Source organism: Gavialis gangeticus, unplaced genomic scaffold, assembly GCF_001723915.1.
Source record: "Gavialis gangeticus isolate Ggan-Ray unplaced genomic scaffold, GavGan_comp1, whole genome shotgun sequence".
Taxonomy (NCBI): Eukaryota; Metazoa; Chordata; order Crocodylia; family Gavialidae; genus Gavialis; species Gavialis gangeticus.
Window position 1 is genome coordinate 12,140,877 of NW_017729006.1, and position 20,055 is coordinate 12,160,931.

The 20,055-nt window shown below is 42.5% G+C and overlaps 1 protein-coding gene across 2 annotated transcripts in view; it reads left to right on the plus strand.

The window, feature by feature from the left end:
- Positions 1-20,055, plus strand: part of ANO10 (anoctamin 10) — a 302,528-nt gene that overhangs the window by 115,129 nt on the left and 167,344 nt on the right. The window lies entirely within an intron of this gene.

Sequence of the window (20,055 nt, forward strand, 5' to 3'; positions counted from 1 at the left end):
AAAGTCAGATACAGAATCTTTATTCGCTGCAGCGAGGTGCCTCCGAGGAGGGACCCCACCTACCAGATATAATACTATTTTATACTTTGTTAGTACGTCAGCATTAGTTCGTGATTAGCTCGTGCTCGTAAAAATACCCAATAATCTATTAACTAAATCACTATTCTATCCAGTCAAGTGCCACTGTGCACGTGAACACCAAAGTTTAACTCTCGTGACTACATGCCCCATATATTCTTGCCAAGATGCATCTTATCTTACAAAAACAATCCTTGTACTTCTTTCAGGGTTCCTCTATTGAAGACGCTCCTCTGTTGACCGGATTCAGCTAGTTTCATATCTTATCAATTCCCAGGTAATTGCCTAATGGATTCTGATGATGGGAACACTCCTGTAAGAAGACATAGGTGCAGTGAACTGGTTTAACCAGGGAGTTCTAAATTAGCTAGTTAGTAACATAGTTTAATGAAGTTGGACCTTCTTGGATAAGCTGTGGATGTTACAGCCTGAACCATGCTTCTTTCTGCAGAGACAACAATCAGGCTTTTGATGGTAGCCTGAGTCATTCACTTCTGCTCAGATGGAATGGGAGTCCCTGATTACATCAGAGACTTGCCTCTCACTACTTAGAGTAATGTTTAGGGAAGAAAACTAAGATATATCATCTTTTTTAGTTGAAGATAACTTTTGGAACACATTTTGTTTGGGGTCTGAGTTTGACCTGGTCTTTATGGAAGGTAGGATAAGGTAGACCTGATGTGTTCTTGTGAAAGGATAAAAGGGGATGAGGCTTTACTTTAAATCTTCTGCTATGTAATAATTACCCATGTGCACTTGAAGAACAAATAATTAGCATTTTAAGCAAAAAACCCCCACATTTTTCTCCAGGTAATTACTGCAAACATGGATTTTTTTAAGAGTAACAGGAAGCAGGGAATGGTAGATGTTTGAGAAATGATTTTGGTAATTTCAGAGATAAAGGACAGTACAAAAGAAGGCACAGAAACTGGGAAGGAAAGCAGACAATTGAGTTACTAACATTGACATCTTTTGTCAGAACAGAAGAGTTTGGGAAGTAGCATAAAAAGAGATGATGTCTTTGGATGCAACATCTTAACATTAATGCAATTTGTGTTTGTTTTGTATATTGATGTATATGTTATACTGGGATATGGTACAGATAGGTGACTGTTTATCCTGGGGTAGTTGCAGCAGAAATGCTATTACAGTGCTTCACTTTTGGTGGTGGAACAAGTATTATTCCGTTTTCACTGGGCAAATGGCTACTGCAGAATAACTACAGCCACATGATACTTACGCTGTGTAGCTTATATCAGTGAATTTTTACTCTTTTTTTTTTCCTGCAGTAACTACACTGAATTCTAGTAAGTTACATCAGTGTAAGGCCTTGTCTCTGCTCCTTTCTTATACTGGTATAAAGATGGTTTACACAGGTATAAATGTGTCCAGGCCCTACATCAACTATATAGGTTAGGGGTGGGGAAATAAGAATTTAGGAATAGAGGCAAAAATTATTGAAATACACCATCTTTTTCTTTACCTAATGTTCCTGAATATGTTAAGTATTCTCCTGTAGAATGTTTTAAGCATTTTTTTTCATGCTTCTTGTGCAGTCGCCTCACTTAGAGGCAGGATTTTATTTTGGAGGTTACATTTCCCTTGGTTAGCATAAGTCTTCATCTTTATTTAGCATTTATCTACCTGTTCAGAATTGGTATATTTTAGAGGCCTTATATATTCAAGGAGGGATGGATGAAATAAAGAGGGTGAGAGTTAGTGAGTGGAGAGGAAGGAGATGGTAAGAAAGACCTCTGTTTGCAAAACATTCCTATACAAGAGAAGCCAACCTTGCAAGATTAACTATTAGTGTCTTCCCTGAATATATTAATAAAGACTTAATAGGAGTTAACCTTGACAAACAGCAGACCCAGTAGAAATATTTTGCCTTCTCATCAGGAATCAGATAATGTTGACAAGATGACAAAACTTCAGAAAGAAAGATTAAAAGAAAATTGGTCTTAGGAGATGATTACAAAGCATTTGAAAGGATTTATGAGAATCAGACTTTACAGGTCCCTTTAAAGCCCACTTTGCTTAACTCTGCCCAGGATGAGATGCATCTGGTTTGTTTTGTTTTTATAAATATGGTATTTGCAGCTCATATCTGATTTTTGCCATTGATCTCTATATGTTACAACCTATGTCTTCAGTAGAAGGTTGGTGTGGAAAAGAGGCAAATTGTTATGTAAGATAGCTCAGTCGTTGGTATCCATCTGATAGAGCACTGTATGTGATGGAGTATGAACTTTAAGGATCTGGTTTAAAACCAGGAAGCCTTAGAAGTTATTCAGTAATTTATATGACAGAATTGATTCTGATTTTCGTTTTTAAAGTAAATTCTTTGTTTATTCAATAAAATTCCTAGATAACTTTTCATGAAGTAAGAAAAGTTTTAAAACAAACAATACAACATTGGTCTGTAGTGAGCTGGTTTTACTGAGTATCTATGCAGTGGGCTGCTGGCAGTTGAAAATGTTGCCCAATTTAAGGCATTGCAGTAGTAAGGCAGGGGTTTTCAAGCACAGCCGAACGTGGAGTGGCGGCTCAGGGTGGTAGATGGCGACGGCTACCGTCGCATGCAGGCTCCTTTCACCCGCTGCTTCCCCCCCTCCCGGTGCCCCCTGCATCCAACTAGCTGGGCGGTGCTTGTGTAGCCCGCAGAGGGGCACTGCTGCCCTCACCCCACCCTGGCCCTGCTCCTGGGAGGCAGTGGTGCAGGTTGGTGGGTGGCATTGCTCCGTCCCCACCTGCCAGCATGTACCTCCTATGGTCTTCCTAAGTACACCCTCTGGCATAAGGCATTCTGAAACACTTATGGTCACCACCACAACCAGCAGCACTTGACCAAAGAATCCACAGGATGACCTAATTCAGTATATTCCTGACACAGTCTCTGCTATGAAGTTCCCACTTACTTCTAGGAAAAACGTTCCATTCTCTGGGCCTATGAATTCCCTCCTCTCCTAGATTTATTTTATCTTCTTTATTTAGACAATTTTAACCTGCAGAGGAGGGGACTTTATTTAATTTATTCATTGCATCTTCAAATACTTTAAAGTTAAATACATTTATATGAAGAATAAACAGTTGCAGGTGTGTATTGGGGGAGATGAGAAAATATAAGCAAAGGAGAAAATGAGTGGTTATAATTGCAATTGGAAGGAAGATAGCTTATAGGCACTCCAAAAAGCTGTTTTTAGATGTCAGGAATTGTAGACTGGCAGTGGAGAGACTGAATAGGCTCTATTTGTCTGTTAAACTGGTGTCATTCAGATAGTTTCAATTGCCCAATGTATAGAACATAGTTGAACAACATTTTAAAACGCTTTTGGATTTCTTGAAATGGCTTGCATTTTAACTGATTGATTTACAGAGTAATTGGGTGACTTGTTTTGCTATATTTTAAGCTCACTGAAATGGATTGAAGCTATTCTGATACTACTACAGGTCCCATATTCTGCTATTACTACTTCAGCAATCTTTACAAACTGTGGGCCACAGCAGCTCAGTTCTGGTCTAATGCAGGCCACGGGGTTCTGGCAACATGTCTTTGCGTGTGCCTCTATGTTCTGTGCTGGTGCTTCTCTTTGGCCTCTGTTCCCCAGTTATGGTACTGATACAGCCTCCAGGCAATGGAGAACTGAACCATGACTGGACAACTGGAAGCTACATCTATAGCTACTTCTCACTTTCCCCTACCTCCTGCCCTGGCACCAGCACAACTTGTACATATGAGGGGGGTTTAGTCTGTTCAAAGTAGAACTTGTGGGGGGGGGGGGGTATGTAACAGAGCAGGATGAAACCAGCAGGGATGGTAGCCTGTAACAGGGGGTCTTCCTGGTGCCGGTTAGATCTCCACCCACCCACTTATTTCTGGGCCAAGCGCCTGCCCCTCTTTTGCCTGCCACACCTTGATGGAAAACTGATTCAGCTGTTTCCCAGGCGGGAGGCTGCCCATTTAGGTGTCTTGGGGTGACATCCATTTTGCAGCTCTGTACCTTGCTTAACGCTGCAGTCCATGCCTCGCACATTGCATCCTTCACCCCCTCCAGCTGTGGTCCCCTCTCTGGGACCTTTGGCTCTCTCTTAGGCCCTGGCCCCGCCTTCAGGCCAGTCAGAATTCTGAGCCTCTTGCTCTGGGCGTTCCTCGTGGTGGGCCCTTGGCCCTTTGACCCCCCCTTTTGGGTCCTGGCCCCAGCACAGACCAGCCAAGGGTACCTCTGATATCTTTTATTAGACCAAATGAATAGTTGGAGAAATATATCTTAAGAGCTTTTGGGTTTAAAAACCCTTTGGCAGGCTGAGGAAGCATCTAGTTGGTGTGTGTGTGCTCTTCCTGGATGGAATGAATAATGAAGAAGCCAGAGGCTGCCATGCAATGCAGGCAAGAAAGCCAGTCAGTGAAAATGTAAATTGAGGTGTCTGGGGGTAAGGGACAGGCTGGGAGGGTGGGAAGAAGGAGGATGTAGCAGGTAAAAGTGGAGAGGTACCTGGGGAGTCAGATGTCAGACAAGTTATAGTGTCATAAATCCAGTGTCTATATTGAGTCCATGAGTTTTTGTATCCAGGAGGTTGATGAAGTGAAGTTCGTAGGCTTGTCTGTGAAAAGTGGTTTGTAAATTCAAACAAGCACCAAACCTTGCTAATCTAATCACCAGCAGCAAACTTCCTACAGCCCAAAATGCACCGAATGGATCCAGACCATGCCATGATAAGAAATGCAGAACCTGTGAACATATCTCCAGTACCCCCACAATGACTACATCCCACAACAGAACCATCACCATTCCTGGTGGTGATGGTGCTTACAGCTGCACGTCCAGAAACGTTATACATCTCATCCAATGCACCAAATGCCCTGATGAAAAATATGTAGGAGACACCAAGCAAAAACTGCACCAGAATGAATGCACACCGGAAATCTATTGCAGATGAGAATACCTGACTACCTGTGGGGGCACGTCTCACAGAAAAGCCATTCTGTCTCCAATCTCTCAGGCCTGATCCTCAAAGGGAATTTACAGACTACTTTTCACAGGCAAGTCTATGTACTGTACTTCATCAGCCTCCTAGATACAGGAACTCATGGACTCAATATAGACACTGAATTTATGGCACACTACAACCTGTCGGACATCTGACTCCCCAGGTATCTCTCCACTTTTACCTGCTACATCCCTCCCTTTCCCCCCACCCCAGCCTGTCCCTCACCTCCTGACACCTCCATTTCTATCTTCGCTGACTAGCTTTCTTGCCTGCATTGCATGCCAGCCTCTGGCTTCTTTATTATTCCTTCCATCCAGGAACAGCACACACACCAACTGCAGGTGCTTCCTCAGCCTGACAAAGGGTTTTTCAGCCCTAAAGCTGGCATCCCAGGCAGCTAAGCTGAGCTCACCTGGAGCCTCATAACTCCACTGCAACCAGCAAGCCTCAGGCTTGTCAAAGATGTGACAGGGCTGAGCTTTTCCCAGCCAGGACTATGTTGTGGCAGCTGGAGGTTATAACACCACCTACCCGCTTTTCACCAGGGGGATTCTCAGTCCTGGCATTTCCTGGGGCTGCTGGCAGTCCCACCAGGCTTCCCGACCGGGGCAGAGTGCATTTTTAGTGGTCATGCCCAGGACCTGGGGCCTCCTTCTTCCTCATAGCCTCAGCCCATACCTCAAAGTTCGTCGTGGCACGGAAGCTCAACAGGGACATGTTCTTCATCTGCTGGCTGGTGATGCAGTGAGTGCTGCCTCCAGCTCTGAGAGTGGGGCATTAAATGGTTTTAAAAAAATGAAAAAAGGAAATAGGTGTGGACAGAGTGAGGAGGGTGGCATTCACTCCATCTGCACCTGGAACTTGGGGAACCCCAGCAGCGGGAGGTTCATCTTCAAGAACACCAGCTGCTCCACCAAACCAGGATCCAAGGGGGTGTGGTGGTGTGTCACTATATCACCAGCAATGCTGAACACCCTCTAGCTTGAAACACTGGTTGGTGGACAGGACAGATGTTTCCGGGAAACCATGGCCGTATCTGGCTGTGGCTTGCCCAGTAGGCTAAGGGGTTGCACAGCAGCGTCTCCATATCCTCGGTGAGATAGGTAGCCTGATGGCGGGGTCTGGTGCCTCTGGACCCTACCATGGAAGCCATGCCTTTGGCCCACATTGGTAGCACCTGTGGTGGAGGAAGAGACTGGCTGGTGGATGGTGTGCTGGCATGAGACAGTGGATCCCCCTCTTCCACTTTCCCTTGCCTCCGCTCTTCTGCCTCCCTGACTGTTCACCAGCCCCTCCATCCACTGATTCAGGCTTTGGCTGCTGCATATGTTATGCTTCACCATTGGGTCACACATGGATCATACTGGGCCGCAAGGGATTAAGCCATTACCTGATGCCCTCCTTCTGCTGCTTCACCAGTGCCTGCATGTCTGGTGACAGCGGCTTGCCCCAGCCAGGAACATGAACTTCCCCTGAAACTTCTTCATTTGGCTCTGAAGTTCCCTCACTACAGAGATCATCTGGCTAAAGAGGGCCTCACCAGTGCTGAGGGTTTCATTGGCCTTGAGGAAGGGCTTGAGGACCACCAAGATCTGGGAGATGGTATCCCACTCAGCTCTGTTAAGGGGGGCGCTGATCCCAATTTCCCTGAGCAAAGCCATCTCATGGATGGCCTTCTATTGCTCCACCGGCCTCTTGAGCATCAGGTAAGTGGAGTTCCACCAAGTTTCTACATCTTGCACGATTTTGTGCTCCAGGATGTTCAGCTCTGCCTGTTTGCCCCATAGCATCTTGTCCCCCTTGATGCTCTGGTGGAAGTAGCCTGCCACCTTCCTGCATTTGGAAATGAGCTTGCTGGTAGTGCTGGCACCATCACCAGCAGCCCTGTCCCCCTCCAAGGCGTCCTTGACAGTGAGGTGAAACTTGTGTGCCACACAGTGGATGCCAACCAAATTGGTATCATGGACTGCCTTGACTATATTGGCCCCATTGCTGGTGACCATGAACTCATGGGTGAGCTTGCCCTGCCCAGCTAGCCACCCCTGCACCAAGCAGTCCGTGGTCCCCATGATCTCTGTTGCCATGTGGGACTCATTCATCACCTCAGCTTGAAGGAGAGCCCACTGATGGCCTGACTGGTCGCACCTATGCCCTGTGAGGGAGAGGTATGCATGATCTCCACCCTAGCTGCTTCAGATGTCCGAGGTGAAGTGTAAGTCCACCTGTAGACCTGCCTTGCGCAGCTTCTCCTTCAAGTACTCCCTGCATGCCTCATACATGGAGGGCACCGTCCTTCTGAAGGTGGTCCTTGCAGACACTTGGTATGATGGGGCCTTGAGTGCCATGAGCCTCCTGAACCCTGGCTGCTCAACTAAGGAGAAGAGCTGGCCATCGACAGCAAGGATCTCCCCAGTGCTCTGGGTGATCTCGCTTGCCCTTGCAACTTGCCCCCCTTTGTCCTCACCTTTCACCCACTGGTCCAGGGTGGCCCACCTCTGCTTCTAGGGGACGGGGGCTTTGGAGCGAGACTAGGACTTGCTTTTGGAAGCAAGGGCAAGGGGATGATGCCTCTTGATATGCATCAGCATCCCTGTGGTGCTGAAGTGTTTCTCATTCTTGCCCCGGCTGGTATTGCATCGTCAGTGCAGGCAGATAGCATACTTAGGATCATCTGCCACCTCAAAATAATCTCACACTACAATATCCCCTTGCTTCTGAGGTGCAGGTGTGGATCCCACCTTCTCAGCAGGCAGAGGCACGATGACAGGGGAAGTTGAGCCACCTGCCCCCACAACCTCCTCTGCAGTGCCTTCCAGAGAAGTAGACCTGGGTCTAGGGAAACTTTGAGGGGTGGGGAGCAGAAACTCAGATTTCTCCCTCCTTCCCCAGAATTTTCCTGGCTATGGCTATGAGTTCCCCTGGTTCCAGATCCAGCTCTTCTTCTGGCACTGGGAGGCTCAGGCTGGGAACTGAAATTGGGGTGGAGGAGACTGTCATGCTGATGGTGTTGGGGTTATTATTATTGCTGGTGTTAGTGGAGGTGGGGTAGGTGAAGACACTGCTCCCACCTCCTTGCTACCACTATCAGCAGAAGCCTGCTAGGGAAGAGGTTGCATCTAAGTTTGAGGGCGGTGGGGAACTTACAGCTCTCCCTCTGCCCCCTCTCGGTCCCCTGCCAGAAGACCTGGCACCTGCCTTTCCAGCATGCTTCATAATGTTTGCTGTGCTGGAAAGTGTGTGTGTGTAATATATCTTCTCTGTGCAATATACCTTCTATCTGTTTAATATGTGTGTGTTTACTTTATCTTCTGTGTATATTTTCTATGTGTTTACTGTATTTTCTTCTATTTGCTTACTGTATCTTCTGTCTGTAATATATTGGAAAGGTGGTTATCCAATCCTTTCCAAAAAGAGACTAGCAAGAGACTGACTAGGAAGCCAGTCACTGCAGCCAGCCAATACCTTTCACATACTGTTGCTTCCAGACAGACAGCTCACAAAAGGCAGAGAGAGGCTTCACACAGAGTCTTATATGGTGCTGCTCCCCCAGAGCACTTGGATTGGAAGGGACCTCAGGAACAGATCGCAGACACTGGCCAGCTGCAGATGTCAGTATCAGAGCAGTCCTTTCCCCATCTTCCCCTTCCTCTTTTGAGTTTGTTTCCCTGGAAGCCCACCTCTGAAACATTCCGAAACATCCAAAACGTTTCGGATACTTTTGTTTCATTTCAGAGATGTTTTGAACCTCGTTTCCTTTTGGATTCAGTGTTTCAGGTGCCAAAATGGGCCAAAACACCTCCAAAACAAAATGGGTGCTGAAATTTTGCACAACCCTAATGTCGTTGTCCTGGTGGCTGCAGGAGCCTGCTGAAGGTAGAAGCGGCTAAGGGCCCAATCTTTTATTTTATTTTATTGGCAGAGCCTGCTCACCTCTCCTGTGGCCAGGAGCAAGCTCTTGGTGCCCCCTTGGGGCTGGCCAGGAAAGCTGCTAGCTGGCCAGTGCTGCCTCAGCTTGGAGGTGCCCGATCCAACTCTTCCCTGAACCTATCTGTGCTTCCAGCACCCTGTGCAGTGTCCCCGTTGCCTTCTCCAGCTGCCAGCACACATAGTCACCATTCTGCCGCCTCCCCATGCTGTCCCAGGGATAAGCCAGCCCCTTCCCAGGTGGCCCCAGGTGCCTGCTGAAGGCAGAAGCAGTAAGAGGGCCCAATCCTTTTTTTGGCAAAGCCTGCCTGTCTCTCCCATGGCCAGGGGCGAGGTGACGGATTAATGGCTGCAACATTGCAAACTAAGCTACACAGGGATGTGGTTTAGTTTGTGACAATGCAAACTCATTTAAAATCCCCAAACCTTGCATATGTGTAAATTGTGATGCCATTAAGCTACACAAAGGGGAAATTTCATCATGTGTACATGGTAACATCATTATGTGTACAGGTGCCCACAGATTTCAGCTGTCTGACCCTAGCCTAGGTACAAAGACCTCCAGCATGGTGGGCTGGATAAATGGCTGGACTGAGTTCATTGGTGGTATGTTGCTGGCCCCTATCTTTAAGTAATCCATCCCACTGTTTAACATCTCTAGAAAGGTCTTCCTGATATCCAGTTTAAATTTTCCTTTTCAGACTTTAAACTGTTACATCTCCTGTAGACACAGAGAATAGTTGATTGCCATCCTTTTATTAAGCCTTTTTTTTAATTTAAAGGCTACTTTCAGATCACTTCTCAATCTTCTCTTCTCCAAACTAAACAATCCCAGTTCTTCCAACCTTTTCTCATTTGTTATGTTTTTTAAACTTCTAGTCATCTTGTTAGATAATGCTAAGTATATCTTCTAAAGAAGTATAGTAAAAATGTTTGGAAAACTGATTGTATGTACTCTGTATTGTTTTATTAAAGTGAATTATTTACCCAAAAGCTTCAACTGATGCACACTGTTAGTGGCTTATGAAACATCAGTTAAAAAAAATCACTTTTGAGTTATTCAAGTGTCAAGAAATCTTTAAAATAGGGTTTTTTGGCTTTTTTTTAAACTTTAAACCAGTTTTGTTTTGTTTTTATTTAATTTAACTAAACTCAGTTCTGGACAAACAGTATAGTTCATAATGAATTTTCTACAATTGATTTTTATAACCTCTGTGAAAAGGGATTTATAAATAAAGGCTGATAGTCATGAGTGATGGTTATGAAGTAAATGTCAGGAAAAGTAGCATTTATTTATTTTATTTTTACAGTTTTTATTCTGTACTTGAAGGAAGTGTCAGTCTAAAATGACACTTCTCTGATCAGGAAATTAGTAGAGTGAGATGTAATTCTTGAAGGCATATTTCATTAACTGTGGCACAGTTAAGTAGCACAACATGAAGCTGTTTTCTGTGTGTAAGTAGCACAACATGAAGCTGTTTTCTGTTCTAATGCAGTCAACAGTCCTTTTGAAGTTGTCGGATATTTCTAATGTAGGCCTATCAGCTGGATCTGTATAGTAGATAATACAAAGCGGGCACATCTGAAAGCTGCTGAGAATTCATATGTTGCATTATGTTTGAGGTTAATCAGTCAGAGGAGTTGTCATGCGATATAAAGTATGTACGTGTATATGTATGTGTATGTATGTTTCAAAAATTGTACATAAACCTATACAAAATATGAAGGAGCCTTATATTAAGTTTGGAATATTATCACAGCACTCACAAAGATTGTTATAGCTTAGGGTTATCTGCATCTTCATAAAAAATTTGATGAGTTTGTAAGTGTTAGAAATCATGATTTTGAACTGAAACTTTATTTAAAGCCTGGCTGGGTGCAAAATTAATTTTAACTATTAAAATAGAAATATTTTAACAATCATACATTTATAGTAGTGCAGATAAAAAAAAAAACCTACTGAATTCAGATGCTTCTGTGCACCTGTAGCTTTAAAAATATTCCACTGAATTTATTGAAATGCGTGTAGTTCATAATACGAATGAATGCATTTGTGCACCTTCAAAAATAATACATTGGAAAGATACAATTTTTTATTAATGATTTATTCTAGTAGTAAGAAAATCATCACGCTGTGTATTTCCCATATAGCTGTGAGAACAAACAGCTGACATGAATAGGTGAAAAAATAAAAACTGATTTTACTATTGGATCTCATTCAGAAAAATTGGCAGAAAAAATTGTTATTTTTAATTTTTCTTTTTTTTTAAAGATTGCAGCCCATTCTCAATAGCCAGAACCTTATTTATGGTCTTGTAACGTAAAGCCTACCTTTTCATGCCTGTAATTTTGTGTCCACTTTACAGGGCTTCTCTCCATTTGTAGTTAGAATCTCCTTTAAAAGCTAGTAGTGCAACAGGCAATTGAAGCAGCAGGTCAGGGCTGTAGTTTTTTCCTACCATGATACTGTACCAGAAAGGGACTGATGTAGCATTATATACTCTGTATATTCTTCTTAAATCAGGGTGATATTCATATGACAAAACAAGGAGCAATGGTCTAAAGTTGCGGCAAGGGAAGTTTAGATTAAATATTTGGAAACAGTTTCTCATAGTAAAACACTGGAACAGGTTATCTGGAGAGGCTGTGAAATCTCTGCCTTTGGAGGTTTTTAAGATCTAGCTAGACAAAGCCTTGTCTGGGGTGATATAGTTGGGGATGGTCCTCCTTGTAGCAGGGGTTTGGATTAGATAACCTCCTGAACTCCCTTCCAGCCATCATTTTCTATGATTCTATGACTAGATAATAATGATTTTGATAACAGATTCCATCTGTGGTGTGGCAGAAAGCAGCTGTATTGCATTATGGGAGGACCTGGCTGAACTGAGAAAAAGGAGAAAAATGAAATATTTTTCTCTGTCTTTCAGTTATAGTAATCTTGATTGTTACAGATAACTAACTATAATGCTACTATTGTACCATGCACTTGACTACTCTACTTGTTTATAGGAGCATCTTGGTCTCTGGGGACAAGGGAAAGTGAGGGTCTTTTATTTTGTTACTGACCACTCTTTGCAGCCAGTGACTGTGCTTTCATGTTTGGACAGCATTTAGATCACAAAGTGAACATGAGTCAGCAGTGTAATTCTGGCAAATGGAAAATGCAAAATGTCATTTAGGAATACATATTAAAAGTATGTCATATGTAAGACATATGAGGTAATTATTTTGGTCTTCATGCTGGTGAGGCCTCAGCTGTCATACTCTGTCCATCAGTAGATAAATTTCTTATAGTTCCAAGAGCAACAAAACGATCAGTTTTAGGAAAAATGACCTATGAGGAAGGGTTGAATAAAACGGCATCTTAATTTAGGGGTGCACCAATATATTGGTTGGTTATCGGATTGGCACTAATGAAAGGAGAAGTGACGTAATCGGCTATCATCTTTTTTTGGTCATTGTAGTTGGTAATTATAGCCACATGCCTGGAGCATCCTGGCGAGCATAGTCCAGTCTCTGTGCCCAGCTGCCAGCCTGAGCCTGCGGCAGACTACAGGTCCCGGAAAGTAGTGGGAGGTGGAGGAGGTGCTAGAGAGCAGTAAGAGGGCATGGCTCTCAGCAGCAAAGGTGGGCAGAGCAGGGGGCTGAGCACTGGGGCGGGCGTGAAGATGTTGAACTGCATGTGGGTGGGTTTAGGTGCTGTCCAAGGGACACTTTGCTCTGATGGGCACTGGTCACCTTTGCAAAAGCAGCTTCTTCCTGGCAGCCACAGAAGCTCAGCTGCATGGGGCCCACTGGTGCTGAGGCAGCAGTGTGTTCTGGGGCTCCAAATATGCCTGGCACTGCTGTCTGCATGAAGATTTGCCCTGCGACAGCAGCACGGGCTGTGCTGGGAGCGAGGCTGTCTGTATAGGTGAGGGGGCGATGTGCATGGGAATAAGGCAGTCACAGCCTCCCTCATTGAGGGCCGGAACAGGCAGGAGGTGTGTGTGTGTGTATGTTATAAATGTCAAATAAACAAAAAATGTTTATTTATGTCAGTAGTTTAAAATGCCTTGTACTATTATTAAATGTCGGTTATTGGATTGGCATTAGCCAATATTGTTGGTTAATCATTGGCTATCGGCCAAGAAAATCTTTATTGGTTCACCTCTAATCTTAATCTGCGGAAGGGAAGATGAAAGGAGTCACACAATGAATCATCAAAGACATGGATTTTTGGGCACCGTACTTCAAGAAGGATGTTGATAGACTTGAGAGGGTCCAGAGGAGAGCCACTCATATGGTCAGGGGCTTACAGGACAAGCCCTGTAAGGAGAGACTGAGGGACCTGGACCTCTTCAGCCTCCACAAGAGAAGTCTGAGAGGTGATCTTGTGGCTGCCTACAAATTCATTAGGGGGACGCAGCAAGGGATCGGGGATACTCTTGTTTACCAGGGCGCCTCTTGGGGTAACGAGGAACAATGGTCACAAACTGACAGCAGATTTAAGCTAGATATCAGGAACAATTTCTTCACAGTAAGGGTGGCCAAAATTTGGAATGGGTTTCCAAGGGAGGTGGTGCTCTCCCCTACCTTGGGGATCTTTAAGAGAAGGCTGGATAGGCATCTGGCTGGGGTCATCTGACCCCAGCACTCTTTTCTGCCTAGGCAGGCAGTCAAACTCAATGATCTGTTGAGGTCCCTTCTGACCCTAGCATCTATGAATCTATGGAAGGTTGCCATAAAGCGAATGATGACCAGAGGTTCTCCTTGTCCACCAAGAGTAGAACAAGAGGTAGGTTGGCTTACTTTGCAGCAAAGGAAATTTCAGTTAGGTAGTAGGATAAACTTTTTTAAGGACAGGTGAGTACTTGAAAGGATTACCAGGATAGGCTATGGTATCCTGGTCTTTGAAAGGTTTTAAAAACAGATTTTAAAGACAGATTTGATAAACATCTGTCAGGTGTGGTGTAAGTATACTAGATCCTTTTTTGGAACAGGGGGATAGATGAGATTATTTTTGAACTCCTTTCTAGCCCTGCATTTCCATGGTTTTTGTTTGTAGAGATTACTGAAAACAGATAACAGCTGCAGGAAAAAAGGTCAAATTTAAATGTGAGAGTGCATTTTTTAAACGTACTTGTAACTGTTGTTTAATTTTAATGGAAAATAAAGGATATTTTAAAACTAATGGAAGTAAAGTAGACGTGGAAAAGTCATTTAGATTTCCCAGTCAGCGAGTGACACATTAACCACCTGTGTTTTCTTAAAAGGGTAGATAGTGGGTCTAGTGGGGAGTGACAGGGATATGAAAATGCTTAAATGGCACGTGCTAGCATTGTCGTACAGCAGCATTTAGAACCTAAAAGGCAGAACAGTCAAATATTGCATTAGAAATGCAAACTGAACTGTTGCCAAGGTGTGATATATACATGGTAAATCCTTGTCTTGTGTATGTACATTTAAATTAGAGGAAGACAAGGGGATTTTCATGGCCTGTTCACAGTACAGAGCCAGTTTCTTGAGCATTCTATGGTGGCCCTGACCCTCGCCACTGATTGGCAGAGGGACCCTAGTGGCCCTGGCCCTTGCTGCTGATTGGCCCAGAGGCCAAACCCACATAAATAGCAAATTTAATTTCCATGGAAATCTCATGTAAATTACCATATTATAAATATAAGTATTGAATTTAAATCTAAATTTAAATATATTATTAATAGAAATTTATAGAAAATATGAATCATAACATATCATCATAATTTATTATTAGCATTCTACAAAAGGTTAGAAATATTAAGTAATGCTAACTTTGATAGAAACAATTCATGTTAGATTTTAAATGCTAGCATGCAGCATTCACCAGCGAATACAGCTGACATCTTCTTTTTCTGTGGTATGAACACTTATCCACACTCTGAGATCACATGTTCTGCATCCACTGTATTGGTTGGAACTGTAAAGCAACCAAGTTGTAGAGATATGGAAATCAATCAGAAGCAGAATCCCAAAACACAAGTCACAGTCAAAGGCATCTGGCATTCTTTGACAAAGTTCATGGAAGCAACACATTCATAGTCATGTTCTTTCTGCCATCCAGTGATTGATATAAGTAGCTGAGAGTTGCAACTCAGAAAAGGTACCTTTATTTGGGTAAAAAATGCGAACAGATATAAAAAAGGAGGCAGCCAGTTGTTTAAACTGAGGTGGGTAGGGACTGATCAGCCTTAAGTACTGATTCAACTTCGCACCTGTGCCTGGAACAGTTCTTGTCTCTGCTGGTTTTTACTTTGACAGTTTGAAAGTTGTTGTGAAGCCATGTTGTCAGTCCAACTTATCAAATCCATTAGTTTGTTGTGTGCGCTTGGTGAATCAAAGCCTGCTGACTTTCAAACCATGTTAGAAGTTCCATGAACTGGATTGCATTTTCAGCCACAAGCTTAACTTGATCTTCAGTATCACCCTGTTTTAAGAGATTGGGTAATTTGAATGTACGTTGTGTTCTGGATGTGATTTCACATTCATTGCACGTAAATTTCCTGATAGTACTTAATATTCTTTGCCTTATAATGAACTGTGTTAAACCACAAATTCCACCTCATAAGCACTGATTCTGGTGGAAATGACACAGTTAATTTAGAACCCCGCTTCAATTGGTGATGGACTCCTTGTTTTGAAGCTTACAGTCTGGACAATGTTTGAATGCTTTTTTAAAAAGAAACCAGTTTATCCACATCAAGAAAACTTGTCCGCCAGTTATCACTTACTAAAGAACAAATGTGTGCATTGCAGGTAACATGAATTGTGTTGGGTATCGTTCTATGGAGCACACCAGAGAAAGCTTTGCACGTATACAGTGCATTATCACAGAAATGCCGAGATCTTGTTAAATTGTAAGCCATAGTTTACAACAGCCTTCACTGCAGCTTGTGCCACAGTTGAAAATTTTACAGCTGCAAATTAAACTGGTTTTGTTGAAAAACAGGCAGGTCGCGGTCTTTTCAGCTCCCAGGTACAAATAAAGTGTGGAGAACATAGTTATCCTGGGCAACTTTGTCTGCTACAATTGAAATTGATTCATATTCTGCCAATGCAGATTTTGTGGACTGAACACGTGAAGCAATTAGTTATGGTAGATAATCCTGGCTAAGTTTGTTTGCACATGGGGAACTGCTAGCATTTGGCATGTGCTTGTTCAAGTAGTCCCTTAATTTCAGGTTATCAATTTTCTCCAGAGGTGTGTTGGCAGCCATGAATGCCTCCACTAGCTTGAATATAGCTTTTCTTTTTGTTAAACTGTTTTTAGTGGTTCTATAAAACATTGAGGACATTGTTGCTTGTTTCTTGCTTTGACCTTCAGCCTCTGCAGAAGCCTTTCGCTTTATATTCAATTTGGACTCTAAATGCCAATCAATGCTGTTTTTCCTTGACACATCCAGAGTCACGTTGCAAGATGAACAAAGCAATTTACCACCCTCTGAATGCAAGGTTCCTACAGGGAACTGTTGCACAATCCTGAGCTGAAATGTATTTTACTTTTTTAGATTTCTGTTTTACTCGCCTTCGGACTATAGCATTGCTGCATTGCATCTAGCTTCTTAACAGATGGCGCTGAAAAACTTTTGCTTTCCTAACAAATGCCTTCACTTAGTCTATGTCATTAGTTTACCCTCTCAGTAGCTCTCTCAGATTGTGCTCTGTGGCTGCAGTGATTGCCACGGTTTCTTTATATTCCAGTAACCTTTTTTTTGGAGGGGGGGGGTGATTCTACAGGAAATCATGGCCAATGCCATTTTTTGCGGCAGTTGTGGAGATTGTAGTTGTGAATTGTGCAATTGTGAGACGGCAGTGAAACTACAATTTAAGTAGATCCCATATGTATACATACTGTAGCATTTCTGCAAACAGCTTTTTGTCTTGCAAAAAAACAGGAAACCCAGGAAAATCTCCTAGTGGATATCAGTCTGCTTGCTATTTTCAGATTTTTCAGTGTTAATCTATACTCAGATATGTCACTGGGATCTTACTAGTATCTGACCTCTCTCTCTCATTTCCAAGCCTTGGAGCTTTTTATTTATTTCCCCACTGGATTCCCAACCCTACATGTCCAAGCCAAATGTTTACTACATTTTTAAATGATGCCAGAGGTCAGATACTGAAATGGTGCTTAACAGTCTAGAAGTTGGTAATGATGTGATGCAGCAGGCAGCTGTTAGGACCATCTTGTTATCATATGCATATTAAGGTCTAAAGATATTTATTTTAATGAGGCCAGAAATAAATGCCATTTTATTTTTTTAAATGAAAATATTACTAATTACAATAAAAAGTGGAGCTTTTTAATATGTGGAAACACATAGAGAAAATATAATTTATAAGAACATTGAGAAGAGCCTTGGCTGCCTTGAAAGTCTTTGTCAGATGTACCAGTCTTTCCTCACTCCATTACAACCAATAATGAAACAAAAATATTGACCTCCTGTACAATGACAAGTTCATAAAGTGATTTTTCCCTGCTACGTGCATTATTTGGGGTTGTTTTTTTACATGGAACAATTTATAGTGGTAATATTCTTTTAATGAGCATTTTATTTCTTAGTTGCCTAGGATCTTTGCATATAAATTATTTTCAAGTGAGTTTTCTTTTTCTTTTTTTTCTTTTAACATATTTGGAGAAAGGAAGGTGCATGTTAAAGGTTCTAATCTTGCTGCGCTTCAGAATTCAAATGCTTGTCAGACATTGTAACTGATCAATTATTGGCATATCAGGGAAGATAATGGTGGTACATGAAAGAAGAGTTTCTAAAATATTTGTTTCTGTTGCATTTCTTAGAGCTTAGTAAAAGCTAAACTATTTAAACAAATGGTACAGTATTGAACAGATGATTTTGCTTTTACTGAACACTTTACTAGCAAAAATGACTCAGAATAACATGCCTAGTATTTTTACAGTACTTTTTCAAAATACAGATGAGCACTAGTCTTATTTCTTAGTGGATGTTATCGTACATCTAATACTTTAAAGAAGGACCTAATTGGTTTAAGAGAAAGGAATACTCTAATGAAACTTGAGAAATCCCTGCCTCAAAAAAAAAAAAAAAGGCTGGAAGAAGAAATTTTTAATTGAAGAAAGGATTATTTCAAAAATACAGGATTTTTCTTCTTGTACTAACACGAAAAATAGGAGCAATTGACAGTTAATGTTGACATAAGCAACTATATTTTTGTAGATCAAAGCCATGTGAAATAGTTCAGCTAATACAAAGTGGGAAAACAAAAAATTGTATACTTAAATGTCTCTGTATTATTGCATAGCAGTGTGTCAGAGCATAATATTTATTAAAACTAGTTTACTACTTTTGGGCTTTGACAAAAACAAATATTTCAACATCCATGGAAGGTATCATCAGTTTATTTAGGTTTTTCAGGCTGGTTGTGGCCAGTATGTAAATAGATCATTTTCCTGTACCAGGCCTTATTTCCGACAGCCTTCCTGTAAGGGTAAGATGTATATTGTATAATCTAATTGAGGGAGGAATGATATTGGTGAGCTGAATGAAGAAAATTGTTGTGTATAGCCCTTAACTGTAAACACTTTAGTGAAAGGCTTATTTTTCTTTTAAGGACTACACAGTTTGGGGGTATGTCCATGTTTGTTACTGTATTTAGAAGGTTCTTTTCACCTTTGTCTGCTCAGATATGTGCAACCTACCTTTTCATTTTTTTCTTTGTGACTTGGACTGCATTATGCTAGTACAGGTTTTGGGAGCTAGAAAGAGACAGAACCTAGCTGGTGGGGTGTTAGGTATCAGCATCTTCATATCCTTTTCTGGTTGCATTCAAGGTACTGAGCTTAGTCTGTACAGAGTTTTTTATTGTTTGATTCTGGATTATCTGAGAAATTATTCTTTCTCATTTAGCCTTCAGAACAATTAAAGTTGTCTGGAGTGGTTAAACTAAGACCTTGTGGCTATGCAGAGAGATTGAATGCAATAGCTATTGCAGAAAAAACTTTTCTGGAATTGTTCCCCATGAAGACACTTCTGGAATAAGAGTCATTTTATTCTGGGATGGTTAATCTGGACAGAGAAAACCACAAGGGCATACTTATTTCATTTGGTCCCACAAAAAAACCTGTGCTTACTATATTGAAAGTAATGTAAGAGCTTCTTTTTAAAGGTATTGAAAGACCTTTCATCACTTTACTGGTTTATGAAACTGAGTAAGACTTGTGAAAGACAGTTACATTAATGCAGCAGCAGGAGGTTTGCCTCACTGCTTTGTATTGGTATAGTTATACTGGTGCAAAAAAACCCAGATAGAGACACAGTTTTAATGGATACATATAAGACAGAGTCAAAGGTGATCCCAAAGATGTTTTAATAGACAGTGATGCTGTCACTGACAGTTGTTTATCTTACCAGCTGTTAAATCTCTAAAGACAGGGATTTCACAGCCTCCCTGGTAACTTGTTCAAGGGCTTAACTGACTTGCCTGCTCTTTAACTGAAATCTCCCTTAATGTAGAGTTGACTCTCAGTGGACAAGGAGAACAATTTATCTATCTTTTTATGGCAATCATTTACATCAGAGCTGTCTAACTGGCACCCCTCAGAGGTTAGCATCTGACCCATGAGCTCTCATGTGGCTGCCATTCCCACCTCCCCCCACCCTTTCTGCCCCCCCCACCACACACACATAATTACTTCTGTCAGAGCTGGATCACCTGGATTGCCCACATTGCATTGCAGGTGGGTGGTGCATGCAGCCAGGAGAGGGGGTGGGTGGGTGCTGCACGCATGTCGAGGGGCTGTGCTGCTTGTGCAGTGGAAGGGCCGGCTGCCTGCATGGCATGCACGATTGGAAGGAAGTGGGGGACAAGCTGGGCTGCCTGCTCTGTGTACATGGCAGGAAGGGGTAGTGCTAGGCAGTTCAGTTCCTCCCTCCTTGCTGGGTGTGCCATGTGCACAGCACTCTCTCACCCCTGCCACTCCTGCCATTCATGGCCACACACACTATATGGGGAAAGCTGCAGAGCCAGGCTGTACAAGCAGTCCCATGCAAGTGGTGGGGCTGGTGGGAGGGG